Here is a 25,902-nt window from a genome sequence, read left to right as displayed (position 1 = left end):
GTCATCTTCCAAAGGTTCTTTTTAAAAATACAATCACTGATTCAGCTGATGTGGTATTATATATCTAATATAAACACAGTGGATATAACACATTTCTCAAATGAGAAGCAATGTTCCAGAGCATCCCTACAAGGCCTCAATGTTCACATTCAATAGGTTGTATTTAGCACTTTGTCTGGTGTTCCACAGCAACACAAATAAAGTAAACCATGAAATAATTATAACTACTTTTATTTCTTGACTCATGATCAACATACGTAATAAACTGCCATGATATTTTAATAGTAAAAGGCCAAATCCTGCCAATCCTGATGCACTATCACAATTTTACTCCATCACTATTTCCACGAGCAAAGAAACTTAGGCGTGATGAGACTGGTCGTTTCAGCGCCTAACTTTTAGGCTCCTGGAAAATCACCGGGATTTACAAAACCTGCTTCCGGCACCTTGGACTCTTATACAATGAATGGGGAGAGATGGGCACCTGCGAATGGGATTCACAAAGTCAGCATGCTCAGTCGCTCCTCACCTAAGCTAGCCCAGGGAGATGCCAAGACAAGAGGTAAGCCCTGCCCCTCTCATGGAGAGATGCGCCTACATCTCGGCTGCAGGGAGGAGCCTCTTTCTGCTTGGGATTCTCTGCACTCTCTTGGGGTTAGGTGCCCATGGCATTTTTGCAAGAAGGCAGCTCTCCTGATAACTTTAACCCAGTCACCAGGGTTCCCACTCCAGCTGAGGGGGAGAAGGACTTTGAAAGAGACTCCAGCACCTATCAGGTGAGTGCCGTGGGCTATGGGATATTCTGATGTGTGTGGGGCAGCGGACGGGGTCTCTCAGTCTCACCTACTGAAGCTGTTCCAATTTCGATAAGTAATGAAAGATTAATGGGGCCAGAAGGAGAACAGGCATGGGAGTGACTCCGTATCCTGGTGATTAAAGCATTCACCTGGGCAGTGGGAGACCCAGGGTCCAGTCCTCCTGCTCCAATGACTTTTATGAACTATTTGTCCACAGTGGAACAGCTTCAACAGGAGAGATGAGGAAGCCCCATCCCAGAATATCATATAACCCAGTGGCTCGTGGACTCACAAATGATATGGTAGATCCTGGTTCAAATCCCTACTTCCCCTCAGGCAAACATTTAGGCGCCAAGGAAATGTAGGCACCTACAGGGCTTGGGGGCAGCTGTGCTAGGCTTTGTGAATCCCTGTGGGGTCTGATCCTGGGGTTTTGAGGTGCCTAAGGTGGCAGTTAGATGCATAAGTCCTTTTGGTTTTTTGTGAATCTAGCCCATGGTCTCTGGGGTGCCAGCAGCCAGGGGAATCCCAGTAGCCTGGTTCCACCGGAGGCAACTGGCACGGTGGCAGAGTTCACACCCTATTCCTTGAAAAGCAACACCTACTCACCCGATGAATGCCCAACTACTGGCCTTGCTAGCAAGAAAACATTGCCCTTGCCATCTCGCTTGCTCTCCCCTGTTTCTTAACCTGCAAGATCATTATAATAATACTTACTTGTATACTCCCCAGCAGGTTTAATTAGCTAATGTTTGGAAGCACTCTGAAGATGAAAATTCCTGACTGAGTGCTAAATGCTGGGCCAGATCCTCAGCTGGTGTAAATTGGCATAGTTCTGCTTGTAGCAGAGGATATGGCCCATTATTACTTTGCCTTACTATTAAGATTATGTATAAATAAATAAACACAGGGTTCTATTAAAGTAATAACCTTCATGCTTTCTCCTGTGTGCCCCCTTATGCATGGGAAAAGCTGCAGAACTATGACAGTAGTGTATTCTCCTTCAAACCTCTCCTTAAAACTCACCTCTGCTGTGATGCCTACAAATCACTTGGCAATGACTAGGCAGCTGGTTTGCTGTGATCAGTGCATGGTACGCTTACCATCATCATCTCACTCATGCTTTGTGCTGCCTGATCTGTTCATTTGTTGTCTCTCATCTTACGCTTGGATTGTAAGGTGTTTGGGGACAGGGACTGTCTTTTCATTACATGTATGTACAGCGACGAGCACCCAAATACATACCACAGAAATAATGACCTTTGTTCTTCAGCAGAGTCTGTATAAGGTTACAGCTACAATACTCTGAAGTCGAATACCAAGACTGATTCCCAGGTTAAATATTATGAAGACACTTGTTAATTACATGTATATACTAGACCTACTTGGTGGGTGTGGGGGTGTACGTAAAACTCAGAAGCATATAAAGCAATTGAAGAGGTTTAACCTGTGCACGCTAATGTGGTACACAGCCACATGCACTTATAAAAGAGATTGTGCTTTTGCAGTTTTTTTTTTTTTTTTTTTTTTTTTAAGAACAAACAATGTTTATGCAGGATTTTTTAAAAGCTTAAAATTGCAAACGTATGGCTTAAAAGAAAGTTTCCTCAGCAAATCAGTCTATCACTTGACTAAACTGTAGTAGTTATAAGGAGACACAAAGTGACTCTTTAAATATTATAGAGACTGGCAGGCTTGCCTCCCTCAGGGGGCTTACAATAACACAGCTGCTCCTGGAAAGAGAAGAGACACAAGCAGCTCGCATACATCTCACACCAGGAAGCCCTGGCTTACAGAAGGAGAAGCACCTTCATCCTCTGAACATATGCCAAAGAGAGGTTTTTCAGCAGCATAAAGTGCCTTCCAATTAGGTTGTTTTTTTTTTCTCTTGGATAAGCCTGGCATGCAAAGAGAGAAGGAGAATCAGAGACCATGGAGCTGCAGTTGTGCATGCTTATGATAAAGGGAAACACGTTATCATGCTAAACTGCAAACACTGTCGCTTCCTAGTGCATTTATTCCTTCGTAGTAAGTGGAATGATTTTCTAATTAACTGCTTCTAGATAGTGGGCCTGATCTAGTCTCCCTGTTAGCAGTGTAAAGTCAGGAGTAAATGCATCAAAGTCAGTGAGGTTATGCCAAGTTAAAGCCTATGTCAGTGAGGTAAGGATCAGGCCCATTGCGTAAGCATTAAGGAACAGTTCCTTACTCAACTGTAACTGAAGATCTTCAAATTGTTGTAGTCAGTGAGAACCCCACTGGCGGGGCGCATGCGCGCTTTGCATGAGAGTTGGGATTTTTTTTTTTAAAGCAGTGTCAGTCCGGGCCACACACACAACCCATGCCTCCTCGTGCTCACAGGCAAAGGCATAAACCCTCCCCAGTTTCCTCAAAATTTGCATCCTGTGGCAGCTGAGGACTCCTAAACTCAGGGATGGACTCGAGGGTGGGTTGTGGGATCCACGCTGAGCACATCTCGAAGAACCACGGTTACTGTAGGGTAGGTAACTGTTCTCTCTGCTCGCTGCAGGGGAATGGCAAGCAGTATCTCCTCAGGGTAGTGGGAGTGAGTGAGGAGTTCCAGCTGCATCAGTTGAACAGTGATTGTAATGCTCATCTCCAGAACTGGGCATCCAACCTAGTGGTCAAGTCCTAGACAGAGTTCTCGACAAAGATCAGTGGGTTTCTCCATGTCACCACCCTGTAGGTCTGATCATCTCCTTGTGTTAGCAGTTGGATGTAACTGTGTGATGTATTTCAATATCCATGAGGCGGCTCAACTTTGCAACAACCATCTATAGCCAAAAACACAGGGGGCAACAGTCTGAACAATTTAATTTTGTCAATGTAATAAAGCAGAGTCCCTGATACACCTAGCATGTGCTAATTCTTTTCTCCCAGCGCTGAGTGTGTTTTTAGGAAGAAAACGGGTAAATTGATGTATTGGTTCAGATAAAATTCTACAATCCTCTTGGGGTTGAATTTTGGGGGAGGTCTAAGTACCACATTGTCCCTTTGCAATGTCATATAGGGAGGCTTGGCCATAAGCACCTGAAACTCACTGCTGAGCGTAACACTCTGTATCTCAAAGCAGCCCCCTGGAACCCCATAGTCACCACCACCATCTGATTAGGATATGTTTTGTAGAAAGTATGCCTTGTGAGGTATCATTTCAAAAGTCTTCATCTGCTGAACATTAATATCCTGTTGGATTGTGTGTGCTTTCATTGTATGTGAAGTTATGAAGTATTGCTATATGTGTTAATAAAATGTGTTGTGAGGTTGGGAAACACCCGCAGCCACCTTTCGGAGGGACAAAGGAGCAGCCATCAATGGCCAGGCAGGCGTTATTGGCTCATTAAGAGGAATCCACTATCCCAAGGGCTTCTCAGAGAAGGCACATAAGCAATGGGGTTGACTAACCCATGTCACAACAAGGATCTTTCTAGGAGCTGGAAGAAAGTATAAAAAAGGGGAGTGTTGTGAAGAATCCCAATGGCAGCATCTTGTACATAGAGTGATTTACCCCACTGGGAAAAGCAGGCAATTCCTGTGGGCTGGGTGCATGGGGACTGGATTAGATGACCTTCTGAGCTCCCTCCCAGTCCTACATTTCTATGACCCTATAATTCTATAGCAACATGGAAGTGCACGTCCTACAAGTCAAGAGCCCTGGACCAGTCCTGAGCCTGGAGGGAAGAGGATGATAGAGGCAGCATCACCATCCTGAATCTGAGGTGGCATATGTATCTGTTCAGTCTCCTTGAGAATAGGATAAGACAAAGATCTTATTTCTTCTTCGGGATAAGGAAATACTGTAAGTAGAAAAACCCATTGCCACTCATGTCTCTGCTGGGTCACTGCCCTGGAGCGGAGGTCTCCTGTACCAACTCAAAAGCCACTTCCAAAGCATAGCGCAGAGGCATCCCCGCTTGACACCAATGAGACTGTGTGATCGAGCAGTGGTGATGAAGAGAAATATTCCAAGAGTGGTGGTGCTGAGGGGTGATGTTCTCAACTCTGGACTCACTGCCGCATAAGGACCAAGGACATCCCTGGAGGGGGTTCCAACAGTTCGGTGTGGGTGTGTGCACCTCAGGCCCGTAATTGGTCCCAGTGCCTTTGCTGGTACCAGTGCTGGCAGCGTCAGCTAGCTTAACTCCACTCCTCTGGCAGCGCACTTAGATGCCTTATCCCCGGAGCAATGTCGTCTTTGTTCCTTTCTACGGGCAGCGTCTCTCTGCGTTTGGAGCCACAGCTGGTCTCCACTTCATCCTACCTCTCAGGAGGGCTTCACTGCTGCCGAGGTCAGCGCTAGATCTGTTGGTTCCAGAACCGAGGGGTTGTCGGCTGCCTCAACATCCCCACTGCCAGAACAATTGGCGTTGATGAGCCCCATGCCAATTTTGATAGGGTTTTCCTCCCTGTCTTCTGCTCGATGCTGGACCAGAGTGCGGTGCCCGCTCAGAGAGAGGCACTTGCTGAGGTGGATGTCTTTGCCAGGTCTGAGGCAACATGTGGCTATCGCTTGAGCAGGTAAAGTTATAGCCACATGCCCCTCAACAAAAAGGATTTATGCCGCAAGGTGATGGGCCTTCCCTCAGATGGCAAAGATATCGTCTGTACCCACAAACCAGGGGGATGAGTCTGCCACAGGTCAGGCAGGGATTAAACCCTGAAGGTTTAGAGTCCACCATGGTGGTTGGCCCACTGTACAGGAAGCAATGTCCTGTGGGTATACTGTAGGCCTTTTATTTATATTTAAATGGCCACCTAAAAATAAACAAATTAGAAACGTGAAGAAGGATTTCTTCACAAAATATAGTCTAGAAGTTAAACTGAAGAGAGTTGTGCGTCAGACCCTCACCAGCTTCCATCTCTCTGCCACAGCTGCTCTGCCCTGTACTTCCATGCATGGGAGCATGAGGAGACACAGGGCGCATGCATGGCCTGAACAGACATGGCTATTCCAAAAAATATCTGATCCAATACCTTGGGCACACATGCACTGTGGTGGGACACACACTGAGCACATACTCAAATAATACTAGACACTCTTATAGTGTCTTAACACTGCATACTGAAATGGATTTTTCTGCCTGAAGGAATTATCATACAACAGACAGGGCATCTCATTCACTCCTACCTTATTTTTCCTCTACAAGTTGCCAATATATGTAGATGAATATTGCAAGCCACATTTGTAGCATACAAGAAAACTGCAGACATGAGCCCCAACTCTGCAGAAACAAACACATACACTTAACTTTATGCATATGATTAGACCTACGAAAGTCAACAGGGCGACTCATACGTCTTATGCATAACCGTGTTGGCTGGACTGAGGCCATGAAAAAAGCTGCTTTTATAAAAAGTTTAGATAAACCATTCTCATGAGTGCTCACCATATAGAAGACCACGAGTGACCTTCAGTCTTTCCGGCCATTTTTGAGAGAGAGAGAGAGAGAGAGAGAGAGACTCTCAAGTTGTTCAGCAGCACATGGCCCATGCTGCACATTTTAAATAGCAAATGGAAATTAGGAAATCGGTTCCCAGTGTCAGAGATTTCAATGACTCCAAGCACCACAGAATTTTTTCACACCCTTGTTCCAGAGAAGTCAAAACCAAAGAGAATTTATGGCTGTCAATCTGAAGGCTCTGACCTGAAGTCCTGGCACGTGGAGTGATGCTGCTGCACTTCAGATATGACGGCATCACCATAATGTAGTAACACTGCTGTCTAAAAGATAGGGTGCCCACTGTTACAAAACAGTCTTGCACGATGCTGAAAAGCTGAATGCACAGTTGAACCTGTTAACTTTAGGGCACCAGACTTTCGGTTTGGGAGACTGGACAAAGCTGGATATTTGTTAATGTGGGTGCAGATCTTCCTCCTCCAGTTTGTTTCCTATTCTGTGTCTCATTGAAACTTCTCTATTTAGAAAAATATATCCCTTCTTCTTTCCCCGGAGGGTGTGGCATAACCAGATGGAGCTTTGCATTAGGGATCTTCATCCCTAGAAATCCAGGGTCAGATTTTCTAAAGCACTTAGAGCTGGCCTATCTCTGCTCCCAATCAATTAGACTATATTATGTTGACCAAAATACACACCGCAAATATTCTAGTTCTAAATATACCCTGAAGCACTCATTCAATTTCAAAATGAGATTTGTAGACTCCTAACTCTACATTTACACTCCTAAATAATGGACCTGATTTACAAAAGTAGTGAGCACACATCAGCTCCCATCCAAGTCAGTGGGCTGGCTACACAGCACTTTTCAAAATCAGGTAATTTAGGATTTGATCCTGTTCCCATTGACTTCAATGGTGCCGGAATAAGGCCTTATGAGGAGCCTACAACCCCAGTTCTGCAAAGATTTACACATGCGCTTAACTTTATGTGCTATGACTAGTGTTACTGAAGCCCATTGTACTGCTTACAACGTGGAAAGAGGAGCAGGAGTGTAAGTTTTTCCAGGAGCAGGACTTAAATATGGATTTAGGAGCCTAACTTTAGGCCTTCAACTTTGAAAATCCTGGTCAAAGGGTTTTTTTGCATATACTTCTAATTGGCATAACAGCTCTTGCCTTCTACACAGAGGCTCCGGAGAATCCTCTCAGACGTCAAGCCAACAATCTATAGTGATGAGGCTCAATGCAACATTAGAATTGTGGCCATAAGCTTATAAAACACGGTGATGATTGGTCCTGTCTCAGGTCTTTTTTCCCCATTCATGTACTATACTTTATTCCACTGTAATTTTTTTCTTTTAAAACTTAAAAAAACCAAACCTGAATCCATAATTGGTCTATCTAAATGATAGACAGCATATGTGAAGGAACAGCCTGTTAGTCCTGACTGCTGGAGTAATGAATAGAGAATCTGACATGTTAAATTCCTTCACCTCCAATTGGAATAATAAATTATACACTTTCATATCATCATAATACTAAACTCCTCTTAAAATAGAATTATTCCTTTGGGGTATATTTATAGTAAAAAAAAAAATGTATCCAAAGCTATTACATTTAAAATATCTTTATATTCATATAATCAGATTCAATCTTTTCTCTCGCATTTTTAGGGACCTAGAAGTAGGGCCTGTGAATCTGGAGCCTACGTTTTCAGATGAGTCCCTTCATTTTGGCTTGCCTTTAGTTGGGCACCCAAAAATTTGGGCCAGTCCGCTCTCTTCTGCAGTAAAGAAACATGCACTCGGTCATGGCACTTTGCTATGCTGCAAGGGATGCCACTGCTCAGAGGAATTTTTGCCCCTTCTCACTTAGGGCATGTCAACACCACCCCGCAGTTCGGACCACCTGGATGAGCACTGCAGCGCCCGCGGTGCTGCACCGTACCTGTCCGATGGGGACGCTGTGGCATGAACAAAAAGATTATTAAGTTCGTATTCACGTAGTTCCCTTCAAACAGGACGACATTAATGCAAAGTGGGAACCTTTTACTTCGTGCCCCCGGCATCCACACAGGGGAGTTACACTGTAGCGCTTTGGTGGGCATTACTGTTCACTCTCCCATAGTACAAACTGCAAGGGCAGCATATACGCGCCTTTAATCAATTCAGTCTTTCTATTGACTTTGACGGGAGCAGGATCAGACCCTTGCAGTTCCACAGGCACTGCCATTTCTACACTGTACTAGACCCTTCCAACTTCATCCTCAGGCCATACAACTTCTGTGACACAAATCATCAGGTCAATTCAGTTTGTTTCACAAAGTACACAGCCTAAATATAAAAGTACAGTCATAAACCGCAGGGAAATGACTAAGCCAAACTGAGTGCATTTAAACCCTTCAATTTAGTTTGCAAGGAAGGACACACAGTTTTAAGACTTTCTGATTTATACTTTAATCAAATAGCTACATTCTGAGACCTTAAGGCTCAGCTGTGAATGGTGTTCTGCACCCACGAAGGACTCAGGAGAGATAAAGCACCCCCTAACTCCCTTGCACAGACTACCTGGGCCACAGGGGGCAAGAGAAGATTTAACATCTGCGTGTGGGTGGGAAGTAGGCCAACAGGGTCGGGGAGCTGTCCCCCAGCTCCATGCATCAGCCAGTGCAGCTGAGTTGACACACCGAGGGAAGTAACTGGGCCAGCCGTAGGGCTGGAAAAGATAAATCCCCCTCCATCACCTCACCCCAGAATAAGGCAGGGAACCAGGAACCAGACTGAGTCACAATACATCCCCCAGGGCTGGGGCAGGACGACAAAATTGCTGCCCTTCCTTGCGGCAAAGCCACAATTGAGCCCTTGGCTGCAGGCAGAGATGGGAATATAGGGAAATGTTGCACTTCCACTCACCTAGCCTTCCTGCCAAGTGACTGTAGGTGACCCAGTCAGCCATGGCGTTTCCTAATGAATATTGCATGCCATGTGGAAAACTAAACCTCAAGCCACCCACACTGAGAATTCCACCCCCTTTTATTTCAATCAGAACACAAACGTAAGAACATAGGTCCTTTCTTGTCTTCAGTTATAGTTTTGTATCTTGATCTGATCAGGTATCTTCTCTTTCAAGAACAATTTTCACACTTGGGGGGCAGGGGAGGGCAAAGATTTAAGTAAAATCTAAGACAAGGGAGGATTTCCACCCCCTCAGGAGAAATCTTCTTACATCCCAAATAAATGCACCTTATTCATTTATAGGGCCATCCTCATAATAATGCAATTACCTGTCATGGGAGAAAGACCCACGTATTGTCTGGGGAACGTGAGCTGTGTGTGATCTACATATTCCCAGAAGACTACTTGCAAGTTAGAACAGAAAGCATTGGTCATTTTCAATATTTAAAATAAAAAAGGAATGTTTTAAAAAATGTTGAACTGGGATCAAATCCCAAAGGTCTTCCCAGGAAATTCCTAATGGGACACTGGTTGTTTGCCTGGACAAGCAGTGTGTGAAAAGGGAGGTTCTGATCATACCTCTCAGCATTAACACACCGATAACCCAAATCTAGCAGAGCACTTAAGAAAACCTTTAGGTCCCAGTGAAGTCAAGTGCGTTGCTGAATCAGGGCTAGTGTCAGGGTCCTCTTATGGCATTCCCTCCACCTTCTATTAGGGAGATAGGGTTTGTCTCCCCCCTTCCCTTCCACAACCTGTGAGAAAAATCAAGGGTCAGACTCACAAACCCGGTGGCTATCCTAAGAGGTGTCTTGTACTGGGGGATCTGGTAGGGAGCAAAAAGGCTCGCTGTATTAGCTTTCTAGGGAAGTCTCACCTGGATGTGAACTTGTGGGACAGAGAAAGAAGGAAAACAGGACATTATCTGCATCTTTAGACACCTAAAGACCTTTAAAAACCAAGCCCCATGTGTCCTGCCTGGAACCACCCCAGTTCACTCACTCTTCCATTAGTCCATCTCTCCCCGACATGAATTCCTGGACTCAGGGAGCACCCTCTGCAGTGTCCCAGGAAAGGGAAAATGTTGCTGGGGAACAGGTTGCCCCCGCTTTCCAAATGCCGAGGGGGAAATGAGATCCACACACCAAGAGGACCCTCCATGAGGTGATCAAAAGACCCAAGTGGGACCTTTGTAATGGCTGAGAGAGTTGGTCCATAACTGAACCATCTCTGCCAAACCTCCCCCCGCCCCAGCTAAACTGTTGGGAATTAATACTTTATTATTATCTGTCATACAGTAGCCCCTTGGGGCATCACCTGATATTGGGACCCCACTGTGGTAGGCACTGTAGAAACAGAAAGTAGGAGACAGTCCCTGCTCCAAAGCACTGAAGTGGACAAGATAGACAGAAGGTGTGAGGCGAAACAGACAGAGAGGTGAAGTGACTTGCCCAGGGTCACACAGCACATCAGTGGCAGAGTCAGGAACAGAACCCAGGTCGTCTGAAACTCAGTCCAGTGCCCTGCCAACTAAACATGCTGGCTCCAGGAGCTGAATATGGCCCAATAAGTATGGATTCCAGCACATGCAACAACAGCACTGTACTTTCAACCATCTTTTACACTGCTATTACATTCCATGCATTTTCCACTTCGACATTACATTGCAGCACTGCTGTGGAACCTCACACCTCCTGCCATTATGTGAATTAGAGCAGTGTTTCTCAACTACCAGTCCGTAGACCGACGCTGGTCTCTGAGATCTCCCTGACACAATTTAGGAAGGCAGCAAACCAGTTCCTGGTATCCAAAATACTGAGAATCATTGAATCAGACAACCAAAGCCACATGTTATTCCAATTGCTGTGGGTCTGATAAATTGCAGCCCAAACTCCATCAAGAGCTTGGTCTTTATTAGCCCATTCTCCTTCATTCAACATGGGGGGAGGGATAGCTCAGTGGTTTGAGCATTGGCCTGCTAAACCCAGGGTTGTGAGTTCAATCCTTGAGGAGGCCATTTAGGGATCTGGGGCAAAAATTGGGGATTGGTCCTGCTTTGAGCAGGGGGTTGGACTAGATGATCTCCTGAGGTCCCTTCCAACCCTGATATTCTATGATTCTATGTCTATAAACTATTGCCAAACTGTTATAAACAGTTATTCCATTTATATCCTGCAATCAGTAAGTAGGGAGCAAATTATATTATTCTGGTAACTATTTAATGTTTGCCAGCAGACATTCAAGCCCATGAAATGCTTACTTCCCCAATAAGCCCAAAACACACTATTCATCTGAATGGAAGCCACAAAAAATAGCTGCGAAGAAATCTGTGCTCTAGCCTACAGTAAGAAGAAAATGAGCTGATAAATACTGACACAATGCTTCTGAGCACACAAAGTAACATTTTAGTAAAGCTTGAAGTTAATATGTGCCATTTTGTTGTTATCGATGCACACTCAAAATGCCTTATCCTTTCCACACCACAAACTACGCTTACAGGGTGAGATCAAAATCAATATTCAGAACCATGAAAATTAAAAGCAACATGAACTATTTTAGTTTTGCCTACAACATTTTCTTATCTGTTATTTTCCCTCTTCTCTCTGGCCTAACTATAATCTTTCAACTACATGACAAACTTGTGAGATAAAAAGATTTCCTAACTTCCAAGTTACAGTAGAATCTCAGAGTTACAAACACGATGGGAATGGAGGTTTGTTCATAAATCTGTTCAAAACGTTATGGGTATTCTTTCAAAAGTTTACAACCGAACACTGACTTAATACAGCTTTGAAACTTTACTATGCAGAAAAAAAATGCTGTTTTTAACCATCTTAATTTAAATGAAACAAGCACAGAAAGTTTCCTTACTATGTCAAATTAGTTTTTTAAACTTTCCCTTTTTTTTTTTTAGTAGTGTACGTTTAACATAGTACTGTACTGTATTTTTTTTTTCTTCTTCCCCTGTCTCTGCTACTGCCTGATTGTGTACTTCCAGTTCCAAATAGGTGTGTGATTGACCGGTCAATTCGTAACTCTGATGTTCGTACCTCCGAGGTTCTACTGTAATACCCTGACATTGGTGAGGCCTCACCTGGAGTACTGTGTCCAGTTTTGGGCCCCACACTACAAGAAGGAGGTGGAAAAATTGGAAAACGTCCAGCAGAGGGCAACAAAAATGACTAGGGGACAGGAACACGTGACTTTTGAGGAGAGGCTGAGGGAAGAGGGATTGTTTAGTCTGCGGAAGAAAAGAATGAGGGGGGATTTGATAGCTGCTCTCAACTACCTGAAGGGGGGTTCCAAAGGGGATGGATCTAGACTGTTCTCAGTGGTAGCAGATGACAGAATGAGGAGTAATGGTCTCAAGTTGCAGTCGGGGGGGTTTAGGTTGGATATTAGGAAAAACTTTTTCACTAGGAGGGTGGTGAAACACTGGAATGCATTACCTAGGGAGGTGGTGGAATCTCCTTCCTTAGAAGTTTTTAAGGTCTGGCTTGACAAAGCCCTGGCTGGGATGATTTAGTTGGGGATTGGTCCTGCTTTGAGCAGGGGGTTGGACTAGATGACCTCCTGAGGTCCCTTCCAACCCTGATATTCTATGATTCTATGAACACCTTTGAGAATCTAGGTCTAAGCACTGAATAAACCTGTGGGACCAGCTTGTGCCTTTTCAATCAGTGGTCTGTTCCTGGAGATTGTGCAGAGGTGCACTGCCCCAGCAAGTAGGTACAACGACTCCAGGTGAAATGCAGCAGCTGCAATGCTTTTAGAAAGCTGTTCATCTTCACGGAGCAACTTATGCTCTGATGCTTCCCTTGGGATAGCTTCCAACCCCTGACAGTTCCAAAACTCAGGGAAGAGCCCAGTGACCCAGTTGTATCCCACATGTCCTTTCCTTCAGGCTCTGGTATCTTGCTGGTCCCTGTGATGAATGAGCCCCTCCCTAATTCTGTACTTTGGGTCTTAGGAAGAGGGACATCTTTCCAACCTCTTTGCTATTCCCCTCCCTGATTCCTGCAAGAGTCTCGGATGCTTAGCAAAGCATATGATTCTCCCTGCCTCCATGTAGGGCTCTGGGGAAAGAGGGAAATCCCCCATCACCGCCAGCCTCTCTGCAATCTATCAATTTACTATTTAGAAATAAGTGTATTAATCTCACTTACGGAGTGTCAGGCTCAGCCCAACTCTGAAAGCTCTGCAGCTCCACCCAGAATAATGCAGGAGTGTGATCTCATTATTATGCTAGTGGAATTGCCCATCCACACAGAAGTACAATGGACTTTCTACAGAGTGCTGTCAAATGACCACGGTAAACAAATTGAAGGGGTGTGTGGGGAAGCAGTTCTAGTTACCTTGAGTGTCACTTATGACAACAGCATATTGAGTATACAGTCTTTAAAATACTGAGTCATGAAAAGGATGAGTTAAGGTCTACACTTCCGAAAGTGGACAGTGATTCTGGATGCCTCTCATTTTGGCTGCCCAATTTGAGACACCTTAAAGGCATCTGATTTTTAGAAATGCTAAGCACCCACCTTCTGCAAAATCCAGTTCCTTTATGGTGTGTCAAGCTGGACACCCACAAAAACAAGACATCCAGAATCACCAGTCACTTTAGAAAACATAGCCAAAGAGTGGAGCTTGCAAAAGCACCTAAGTGGCTTAGAAGCACAAGTAGTCCCATTTACTTTCAATGGGATCTGTGCTCCTAAGTAACTCAGATGGTTTTGAAAATGCAGTCCTAAACTTTAGACTTTCTAGTCCAGTAAGGCCTCCTGTTTCCAATTACAGCAAACAATACAGGCCTCTGCACTACCATTGTGTGCAAAACACAAATCCATTCCTTGCAAGGACTTTGGCACTGTGAGACTAAGACACCTGATGTTCTGGATCATCCTTTAAGGATTGAAGATCAAATCCAGTAAGAATTGTGATGTGAGAGAAATTAGAAAAATAAATCCTTAAAGCTGTTGTTGGAATAATTTTACAAGTCAAAAGGTTCGTGCATTTACTTTTGGAGACAGTGAAGGGGCATGTAGCCACACAGTCTGTCTACAGAGTTGATATTCTTTAGTTTTATTTAGATATATAATAGATCAGTTAAACACTCCATTGTACATGTGTTACAACCAAGCTTTACAAAATCTGTCAAATTACAATCCTTGGAAAGCACGCCAGCCAAACAACTGTAACAGGCAATTTGAGAAGATACTCCCTAGGAATTAAAATTTTGTAAACATACATTTCAGCTAATTGCATTCTTGTTCTCGGTACACTGAAGGCACCATTTAGCCAAAGCATTTGTCAACAGAGTTTAGTTCCTTTATTTTAATGAACACTGAGCCTGTGTTAGGCTCAACTGGTATATGGTCAGGATCAACGTGCAATGCTAATGGAGAAAGGATGTCTAATATCATTTCAAGCGTTTAAGTTACAACCAAGTCTATTTGGCAAAACTATTTTATCCGTTTTGCTCAGGCAAACAGTCAGACAGGTTTGAAAGAGTTTCCGTGGGAAGAATTGATTCTTAAATGGTCACATAGATCAGAGAATTAAATTTCCACTATTAATTATAACTAGCATGTCCAAACCTGCAGCTGGAAGTGGTCATTTTGCCAACAAGTTATATCATTAGTAACATCAATACAGTACTGCTTCTGTCATGAACCACCTCACTTTTTAAAAGCAATATGGCTGCCCCCAACAACAGGCTTCGACAGGACAATGCCAGCTGTAGTTCAGAACAGAACCTCTCACTGCCAATGCAGTCAGTGTCAAAACTTCATTTCAGGAGGACTGGCCCCGTATTTGCAGTTCCATTTCACCACTCGGGTGGATTATCCATTATACGAAATCTTTGCATCAAGAATGTTTGTGTTTCTAAAAGTCATGTTCTAGCCCAGTCACAAGCTATCAGGCAGGATGCAGGAATCACTGGTAGAATTCTCTGGTCTGTGCAATGCTAGAGGTCACTAGATGATCATAATGCTCTCTTAAAATCTATTAAGTCACGGGAAGAAAAGCATCTTAGTTTTCAAACTTTCACGCTTCTAAGCTGAATCACATGGGGTAACGTTCTGCTTAAAACGATGGCAGTGACTGGGAAAAAGCAGAAAGGTATGCATTTGGTGGGAAAACTGCTCTACTTACTAACAGTCATCTGAATACAGTAGTTGTGTCTGTTCCAGTCAAGGTAATTTCCCAGGGAACTATCTGTGGAATCCATGTACTGTGCACTTAGGGGATTTCAGCGAAACAAGAAGAGAGGTTGAATATTTTCTAAAAGGTATTGGTCTTCATCTGTTCAGAGAAAAATACATTCAAACATGCATAGCGTTTTAGAGTAATACTGTTCAATTACTTTCCAATGATTAGGACATGGCTAACCTCTTTGAGAAGTTAGTTATTCCTTCCAGAGGTTCCTGCTATACAGTCAGTTTTGACTGGAAACTCAAAATGTTGTTTAAGGCACTAGCAGTAGCCAGACAGTTCACGTTTTCCTCATTTCACTGGCAGCTATCGTTCCAAATGCTAAAGTTATCTTCATGCAGATTTCAAAAGGCCAGTGTTTATGCATGTAGATTCTGAAGGGCATTTGCTGGATGGCTGACACACACTGACAGCAAGCACATCTCCAGGAATGGAATGAGCAGGAAAGACTGCCTGAATAATTGATGTGCTTTTACTCTGCCCGATGGCCCAGTTATTACATTGTTCACTCTCTTCAACTGCCTGTGGTTTCTAAATTAATTAGAAATCTTAATGTCATGGCCAACCAGTTAAAAAAAGGCACTGAATACAAAATGAGATGGGAGTGGTATTAATGCCCTTGAGCCCTGGAAACTCTTACTTTGGCCTGGTCATGCAGAGAATAAAACATAGCTGGGTTTCTTGAATTCAGTATCTCTGAGTAACCCTGGTTTCTGAGGTTATAAGGGACCCTTATGCCAGATGTATGAAGCCTCAAGAGTAAGACTGCTATTTTATATGGGTGGGGGTTCAGCCCAAGTGGTCCATCATGACAGCTGCAGAAAAAACTACTCTTGAAGAACTCATGTACAGCAGTTGGGATTTGCTCAACCTGATGGAGAACAATGTAAATATACAAAACATACTTCAACCAGAGCTGCCGGTATCTCGTGCCATATTGCACAAAATGTGAAAAGCCCTGTTAAACCTAGTAGCTACTGTATGCAAAGTTACTGTATGTACAGCCTGTAGTTTATCCAGCCAAACGACTAGCCAGGAACCCTTCCACAGCTAACATGAACTGCTGACTACTTACTGCCTGATCTCAGAAAGAATGAGAGAGGCTAATAAATGTTACATATGCATCAAACAGACAAATATGACAATAAATTACTATTTGTTTGCACCATGCATAGACTTATTTACTTACAATACTGTGCTGGTCCTGCTTAAATTCTATATCAATAGTGTCTACAGCATTTCAGAAAACCAATGGGAATAATTCAGATGTTTGAGGATCTACAGTCACATCCCATTAAAGCATAGAGTCTTTCCAAGTCCTTGGAAAGCATTTAGCCATGCCGTATTTTGGGGGCATTTTTTAGTTTCTTATTTATCTGAAAACAGCAATAGAGTTTAAAATCTGATTTACAACAACTGTAAGCATTCCAAAAACATAATATCCAAAAACATAATAAATAAAAATGAATGGTTTCACTGACATTAATTTAAATTTCTCAGCTAAGTTAGGGACTGTGACATTATTGACAGGAACTGGGACCGTATAGATCACTGTTGCAACCAAAGTCCTGTAGTTGCACCAAATCTTGTATAAAGGGGGTCAAATAGGGTGTCTAAGACAAGGTTATGGTTATGCTATCTGTCTACGTGTATCATTTTTGTAGTTGAAGTTATGAATATTAGTTCTATACTGTCTGTATTTCAAACTTATGCTATGCTTCTGGGTGACACCCCAGACAAGTTTGGTGTCAGCTCTGCCTAGCTTGCTTGATGGCCCATTAAGGACCATCAGATATACAACTGAGCCATTGAGAGAAGGCAGATACACCTTGTGACTCAACAAGGTATGCAGGGACCTGCCTATGGACAGAATTCTAAGGTTTCTGCTGCTATGTGCCCCAATGCTTGTCTTTGGAACAAAGAAAGAGACACCACATGACAAAAGACTATAAAAGACTGCTGCAGCTCCTCCATCTTGTCTTCAATCCTGCTTCTTACTTCTGGAGGGACTTTGCTACAAACAGAAGCTCTACACAAAGGCCTGATGACCCATCCCAGCTGTGGATGTACCTAGAGATTTGATTTGAACCTGCAGTTTATTCCACCACTGCTACAAGCCTGAACCAAGAACTTTGCCAGCACTGTATGTAATTGATTCCATTTAACCAATTCTAGCTCTCGTCTATATCTTTTCGCTTTTATGAATAAACCTTTAGATTTTAGATTCTGAAGGACTGGCAACAGCGTGATTTGTGGGTAAGATCTGATTTGTATATTGACCTGGGTCTGGGGCTTCGTCCTTTGGGATCAAGAGAATCTTTTTCTCTTTTACTGGAGTATTGGTTTTCATAACCATTTGTCCCCATAACGAGTGGCACTGGTGGTGATACTGGGAAACTGGAGCATCTAAGAGAATTGCTTGTGTGACTTGTGGTTAGCCAGTGGGGTAAAACCCAAGTCCTCTCTGTCTTGCTGGTTTGGCTTGCCTTAGAGGTACAAAAACCCCAACCTTGGACTGTAACTGCCCTGCTTTAAGCAATTTGTCCTGAACTGGCACTCTCAGCTGTGTCCCACCAAAGCCAGCATCGTTACAGGGACAAATATTTCACTTTCCTATAAAGGAGCACCAAGTAATCAAAATGTCAAGTAAAATACAATAGTGCAGCATAATCTCTCTCTTTGCCAACACACAGCACGTTATTGTAACCTGCAGGGTATCTAGAATATAATTCTACAGGAGCCATTAATACCTTTCTATCGTTCCCTTTTTTAAAACTTCAGGGGCTTACACGATTTTAGAAAAATCAGGTTGTGATTCTCCCTTTTTGACTTGCATGATACAGCATGCACTCAGAACAGTGAGTGTTCAACCCCTAATAGACAACTATCCCCAATTACCATTTACAGATAACTAGTCTCCAAATTATCATCTCGGGTGGAGAGAAAAAAGCAAGCTAGGCTGGATGACAGGGAGATCTCAAAGACAGAAGTTCTCATGAAGCTTTAAACAGCATTATAATTCCTAATGCAATTACTTGCTAAAAGAATTTCACCCATCATTATTACCAAGACAATAGAAATCTGTAAGAGCAGAAACTACAGAGGGTCATATTTCTGTGAAAAGATCAATACAGTTATATTTAAGCACCTTCTGGAGGCTAAACATTTGGTCTGTACATTTTCTTGCCAGGTATATATTTGATATTAAATGGCAAACACTGTACAGCACTATAAAAGCCAATCACAGGACCTGAATCAGCCATTTGTGTCATAGACTCAGATTTTAGATGATCATGATGGTCACTTCTGGCCTTAGTCTGACCTCCCACACATTGCAGGCCACAGAACCTCACCCACCCACTCCTGTAATAGACCCCTAACCTCTGGCCGAGTTACTGAAGTCCTCAAACCATAACTTAAAGACTTCAAGTTACAGACAATCCACCATTTACTCTAGTTTAAACCTGCAAGCAACCTGTGACCCATGCCGCAGAGGAAGGCAACCCCCCTCCCCACCCACCCTCAGGTTCTCAGCCAATCTGACCTCGGGAAAAAAAATCCATCCTGATCCAAATATGGTGATCAGGTGGACCCTGACCACAAGCCCCGCCAACAAGACGTATAAGAAAGAATTATCTGCAGTAACTCAGAGCCCTCCCCATCTAGTGTCCCGCCACCAGCTGTTGGAGATATTTGCTACCAGCAGTCACAGGTGGGTCACATGCCATTGTAGCCCGTTTCTTCGTACCACCCCCCTCCATTAATTTATCAAGCTCAGTGTTGAAGCCAATCAGGTTGTTTGCCCCCACTTCTTCCCTTGGAAGGCTCTTCCAAACCTTCATATAATTTCAATCCTAAACTTGTTGATGGCCAGTTTATATCCGTTTGTGCCTGTGTCCACATTGGTCCCTAGCTTAAATAACTAATCTCCCTCCCTGGTATTCATCCCTCTGGTATATGTATAGAGAACGATCATATCTCCCCTCAGCCTTCATTTGGTTAGGCTAAACAAGCCAAGCTCTTTGAGTCTTCTCTCTTAAGGGAGGTTTTCCATTCCTCTGATCATCCTAGTAGCTCTTCTCTGCACCTGTTCTAGTTGGAATTAATCTTTCTTAAACACGGAAGATGAAAATTGCACACAATATTCTAGATGAGGTCTCACCAGTTCCTTGTATAATGGTACTAACACTTCCCTGTCTCTACTATAAATAGCTTGCCTGATGTATCCAAGGATTGCATTAGCCTGTTTCATGGCCATATCACATCGGCGGCTCATAGTCGTCCTGTGATCAACCAATACACCCAGGTCCTTCTCTTCCTCTGTCACTTCCAACTGATACATCCCTAGGTTTTGGCAAAAATTCTTGTTAGCCATTAAGTGCATGACCTTGCACTGTTACATTTCATCCCATTTCTATTACTCCAGTTTTCAAGGTCGTCAAGATCTTCTTGTATTGACATTCCAATCCTCCTCCATATTGTCAACACCTCCCAACTTTGTGTCACCACTGATTTTATTAGCACACTCCCACTTACTGTGCCAAAGTAAGTACTGAAAATGATGACTGGTCCCAAGACTGATCCCTGAGGAACTCCACTAGTAACCTCCCTGCAGCCTGACAGTTCTCCTTTCAGTGTGACCCGTTGTAGTCTCCCCTTTAACCAGTTCCTTATCCATCTTTCAATTCTCATATTAATCCTCACCTTCTAAATTAGCTAATAATTCCCTATGTGGAAATGTATCAAATGCCTTATTGAAATCCAGGTAGATTAGATCTACTGCATTTCTATTGTCTACAAATATTAGTTATTCTTCTCAAAAAAAGATGAAGTTGGTCTGGTATGATCTACCTTTCGACAAACCATGCTATATTTTATCCCAATTACCACTTACCTCTATGTCCCTAACTACTTTCTCTTTCAAAATTTGTTCCATAACCTTCTATACAACTGAGGTCAAACTAACAGGCCTGTAGCTACCTGGATTACTTTTTTGCCTTTTCTTAAAAATTCTTGCTATTGGGCTTGCAATTTCATATGCTGGTTCCTTTAATATTCTTGGATGGAGATTATCCAGGTCCCCCGATTTGGTCCCCTTAAAATGCTTCAGTTTGACTTCCAGGTCAGATTTGGTAATTTCCATATCCTCATTTCCATTAGCCATCCTGCCACTACCTCTACCTTCTTCATCGCCTATATTAAAACCTGAGACAAAGTATTAATTTAGGTGTTGAGACATGCCTACATTATCTTTACTCTCCACCCCATCCTCAATGCTTAACGGTCCCACTTCTTCTTTCCTTGTGTTCTCTTTATTCATATAGCTGTAGAAACTTTTACAATTGGTTTTAAATTCCTTTGAAAGGTCCAACTCTGCTTGGCTTTTGGTAGTTCTCACTTCTCCCCTACACTTTCTGACCTCCAAGAGATATCTTCCTTGCTGATCCATCCCATTTTCCATTCCTGCTTTCTCTTAACAACCTGTTTGAGATGCTACGATGGAATATGCCCCTGTTTTCACACCCTACATACTATGAAAATAATCTTTTCACAAAGTATGCCTTATAAGGTACCATTTGAAAAATCCTAATATGTTGGATCAATAACATCATGGCAAAGTGCACATAGCACCATAATATGTGAAGTTATAAACAAACTGAGATCATGACTAAAAGTATGTTTTCCAAGTAAGTCTGGGGACTGGTGAAACCAGTTCCTTGAATATAAAGCTCAAGACGCCTCAGCCAGGTGTAAACAAGGCTGATGGACCATTAGCTGCTAAGCGGTCATTCTTTGGCAGGAAAAAGGGGGCAGGGCAAAAATCTACATCTTAGCAAAGAAACAGCATGGAGTTTCCTTCCACACAGACGTTCTGTCGCCTTGCTCCCAGCTGGAAATGTTTTTCAAGAGGGGGACTGAAACTATAAAAAGCAGGGGGAAACACTCCAAGGCACCACCCCCTCTCTCTCCTTGCCCCATCACATTCACTCCACCTGAACAGACAAGGGAAGCAGCCGTTGGACTCTGGAGGAGGGGTCCTGATCTAAAGAATTTGGTCAGTAAGACTGCTGAAAGCATGGGGTAAGAAAAATTTGTTTGAATCTAATGTAGTCTGTTAAGTTAGGCAGCAGTAAGTGTTTTCTCTTTGTTTTCCTTGTAACCATTTCTGACTTTTGTGCCTCATTACTTGTATTCACTTAAAATCTCTCTCTCTCTCTCTCTAGCTAATAAAGTTGTTTTCTCTAATCCAGTGTGCTCAAGCTAAAGTGTCTGGTAACTAACTCCATGTGGGATAACATGTTCTGTGCATGTTATTCCATTAAAGTAATAACACACTCAGTGTATTTGCACTATCCAGGAGAGGACTGGGCAGTACAGGACATATGTTTCTGGGGGAACATGTGGGACTGGGAGTTTGCTGGGGTCACCCTGTGGCAATCTGTAAGGCTGATGAGAGCCAAGGTGTGGCTGACTGGCTGCAGCACACACACAGACATAGCTGGAAGTGACTTGCATGCTGGAGGCTGTTTGTGAGCAGCAAGGCATTGTAAAGGGATCCCCAAGCTACAGGGCAGGCGTGACACAGCTACTCAGTAGTCTGGATTATGTCACAGATGCTTGCTCATCCAGGCTGGTCTGCAACCCTCCCCGATGAATTCCTCTCCTGTCCCCCGCTTTGCTTGGGATGCAGGCTTCAGGAACTCTGACAAAGTAATTTCAAACCTCCTCCACATTCAGATCCTTGAGTTCTTCAGTTCAATCCTGTCATAAATATAAAGGGAAGGGTAAACCCCTTTGAAATCCCCCCTGGCCAGGGGAAAGCTCCTCTCACCTGTAAAGGGTTAAGAAGCTAAAGATAACCTCGCTGGCACCTGACCAAAATGACCAATGAGGAGACAAGATACTTTCAAAAGCTGGGAGGAGGGAGAGAAACAAAGGGTCTGGGTCTGTCTGTAGTCGTCTTGGCCAGGGACAGAACAGGAATGGAGTCTTAGAACTTTTAGTAAGTAATCTAGCTAGGTATGTGTTAGATTATGATTTATTTAAATGGCTGAGAAAAGAATTGTGCTGAATAGAATAACTATTTCTGTCTGTGTATCTTTTTTGTAACTTAAGGTTTTGCCTAGAGGAGTTCTCTATGTTTTTGAATCTAATTACCCTGTAAGATATCTACCATCCTGATTTTACAGGGGGGATTTCTTTATTTCTATTTACTTCTATTTTTTATTAAAAGTCTTCTTGTAAAAAACTGAATGCTTTTTCATTGTTCTCAGATCCAAGGGTTTGGGTCTGTGGTCACCTATGCAAATTGGTGAGGCTTTTTATCCAACATTTCCCAGGAAAGGGGGGGTGCAAGTGTTGGGAGAATTGTTCATTGTTCTTAAGATCCAAGGGTCTGGGTCTGTAGTCACCTAGGCAAATTGGTGAGGCTTTTTACCAAACCTTGTCCAGGAAGTGGGGTGCAAGGTTTTGGGAAGTATTTTGGGGGCAAGGACGCGTCCAAACAGCTCTTCCCCAGTAACCAGTATTAGTTTGGTGGTGGTAGCGGCCAGTCCAAGGATAACGGGTGTAATATTTTGTACCTTGGGGAAGTTTTGACCTAAGCTGGTAAAGATAAGCTTAGGAGGTTTTTCATGCAGGTCCCCACATCTGTACCCTAGAGTTCAGAGTGGGGGAGGAACCTTGACAAATCCACTCCCTAATTCCCTGATTTTTTGTTTGCCCTTTTCAAATCAAAGACGCTGGTTGCAGACTTATTTTTGTTTATCCTTCCATTTAGTTTAGACTGAACTAGCTCATGATCACGTGAACCAAGGTTGTCCTACCTGTTAGCATTATCGGTACTGACACTACCTTTCTTCTTAATGTCCGTTCTCATACCTTCTGCTTTTCCTTTCTCCATTGATGCACCCTCTCTTTCTTGATCTCCTATCTGTCTCCCCTGAACTCCTAGTTTAAATTTCTTTTAATCAGTTATGCCAACCTCCATCCCAGAAGTCTACCAGAACAGTCCTCTGACCGTGAATGCCTCCCAGCGGTCAAACATCCCAAAGCCCTCCTGATAGCACCACTGCCTTAGCCGTCTGTTGATCGTCATCATTTTGTCTCACCTTCATTCTCCTCCTCTGGGGACAGGTAAATTTCCACTGAAGATCACCTGGAGCTCCAATTCCTTAAGCATCTTCCCCAGCCTAGCACAGTCTCCCCTGATGCCTTCCAGCAGGAATCTAGCAGTACCATGTGTTCCTATGTGAAGGGCAATAATTGGATTCCTTCCTGCTATCATTAGGATCTGCTTCAGACTCAGGTCCACGTCCTGTATCTTAGCTCCCAGCAGACAGCACACCCTTCTGTTATCCAGATCAGCTCTGGTGATCGGCCTGTCCGTTCTTCTTAGTAGGGAGTCCCCAGTGATGTAGACTTGCCACTTCCTGGTGTTTGTGTGATTCTCTGGCCTTCCTCCTACTGTTCTTTCTGGCTCCAAGTCCTCTTCTCTTTTTGTTCTTCCTTGCAATCTTCTAAGAGTTATCCTCTATCCTCCAGGGGCTCCAAACTTTGGCTATCTCCATTGCTTCATCCCCTCTTCTTGTAGGACAGTCCACTCTTCTCTTCTTCCTTGCCCTCCCACCTCTGTGACTACCTGCTGCACGCCTTCATTATCCAACTCAAAAACCGGTAACTGAGCTCTATTTCTCCTTCACTAGCCGGTCTTGACCTCTGCCTGATTCTTCCAGACACATGCTTCCATTGGCCACATTCCCCTGACAGTTCTCCAGTCCATAGTTTCCACCTGCATCTCCAGATTTCGGATATTCTCTTCTGTAAGCTCCATCAGTCAGCACTTCATACAAACAAACAAAGCTATTTTCGGATCCCTGCTCCAGGATAATGTACATCCCACAGCTTCCACATCCGGTTATCTTCATTGTCTCTTCCATTCCTTGGGTCACAACCACTGCTGCCTCTGTATCTGTCATAGTTTTCCCACCTAAACTCCTGGCAAGAGAAAAACCAATCCACACACAAAACAAAACCACACCACCACACACCTCCTTCCCCAAACTCCCCTTACAAACTCCCTCTCAAACTCTCCTGTTTTCAGATCTGTTTACTAGCTGGCTTCTTTATGGGTGCCCTTATCAAGGAAGCCCCACTATTCAGGGCTCTGCTGTGATCAAAGGCTCCACTTCTCTCACAGCACACTGCCCTCTACCAGCCTTTCCTGATGAATGAGGAGCTAGATCTAATTCTAGACAAGAAATATATACATTTCTAAAGCATGCACATGCCTACATAACAAAAGATATCCTTATAATATTGTAGTCTATTTATTTGAGCTGTCTTTGTTTATTCATCACTATTGAAGTGCATTGTGCTAATTTATCAAGGATGCAGCAACGCAAATGTAGAGAATTTAAGTCATCACTCCACTGCATTTTTCAAAAAAGAGCAGTGAAATAGTATCCTGTAAGAATCCCTTAAATGTTTCTGCAGGCTCTTTCCTGATCTTCATGTACATTTCCTCTCCTTAGGTTCTTTGCATTTTGGTTACATTTTCTGGCGGGTTAGTTCTTAAAGTTTGTTTATTTATAGTAAAAACATCCCACATGTACAATCTATGTATTTCCTTTCACTTTAAACTCTGTGGCATCTCTGATTTCTCCCCACTTTGAAACTATAATTTGACAAATGAGTTTAACAATCTAAGTGAAAGACTGGGCCCAGCACTGTACAAATCCAATCGAATTACCAGACTGTACTAATGCATCATCCCCTTCATACACACATGCTGTAAGAATGTTCTATGTACCCTGGTATATAACACATACTTCCAAACTTTGGGACCCATTCCCTCCCCTACATCCTGGCACAGAGGGAAGTCTGCACTCCTGGTTCCAGGCCTTGGAATCACAAGAGGGAGGAATGCCTTCCCCATCCAATGGAAGCCAGCCATGGGTGACTTGACCTCTGCAGAGCTCGCACAGGTAAGGTGAGGAAGCCAATCAGGTGAGGAAACCCTCCCAATCTTGCAGAGCAGCTTGGCAAAGGAACTAGAGATTAAGGCTATAGTGACGTACATGGGTTCCCCTTCTACTCTTTGCAATCCCTTCATTCAGGAGCTGCCCTGAGCAGTACGGCTCATGCAAGCGGGATGACCACCATTTTGTTTGATGCTGGAGATTGAACCAGGGACCTCCACACTTGCCCAAAGCTATACAAGTATACGGAATAGCTATACCAGGTGAACAAAGCACAAGTAGATGATTGTGCAGCCCTTTTCATTGGCGCATATGAGCAGTTTTTCTCTTTCACTTCTTTAACCCATATGCATGCTGCATCATTCCACAGTGTGATAGTCTGCAGCTTTTTATTTCATCCACATCTTGCTTTGTTACTTTTATTCCCATATTGCTCTTATGGAAAGGAGCACTATAAAGAAATATGACTGTGCCTGTGAAATGAAATTATCTAATACCATAAGCAATGACAGTGCTGCTAGAGATTTGCACAGTCTGATACA

The 25,902-nt window shown here is 43.4% G+C and overlaps 1 protein-coding gene across 19 annotated transcripts in view; it reads right to left on the bottom strand.

Moving 5' to 3' along the window:
* ADGRL3 (adhesion G protein-coupled receptor L3) overlaps positions 1–25,902 on the bottom strand; it is an 815,007-nt gene that overhangs the window by 636,984 nt on the left and 152,121 nt on the right. The gene's annotated exons all lie outside the window — the stretch shown is intronic.

This window comes from Lepidochelys olivacea (assembly GCF_965140295.1).
Source record: "Lepidochelys olivacea isolate rLepOli2 genome assembly, chromosome: 4".
NCBI lineage: Eukaryota > Metazoa > Chordata > Testudines > Cheloniidae > Lepidochelys > Lepidochelys olivacea.
The sequence above is the reverse complement of the archived record's forward strand: the minus strand, read 5'-3'. Positions and strand labels throughout refer to the sequence as shown.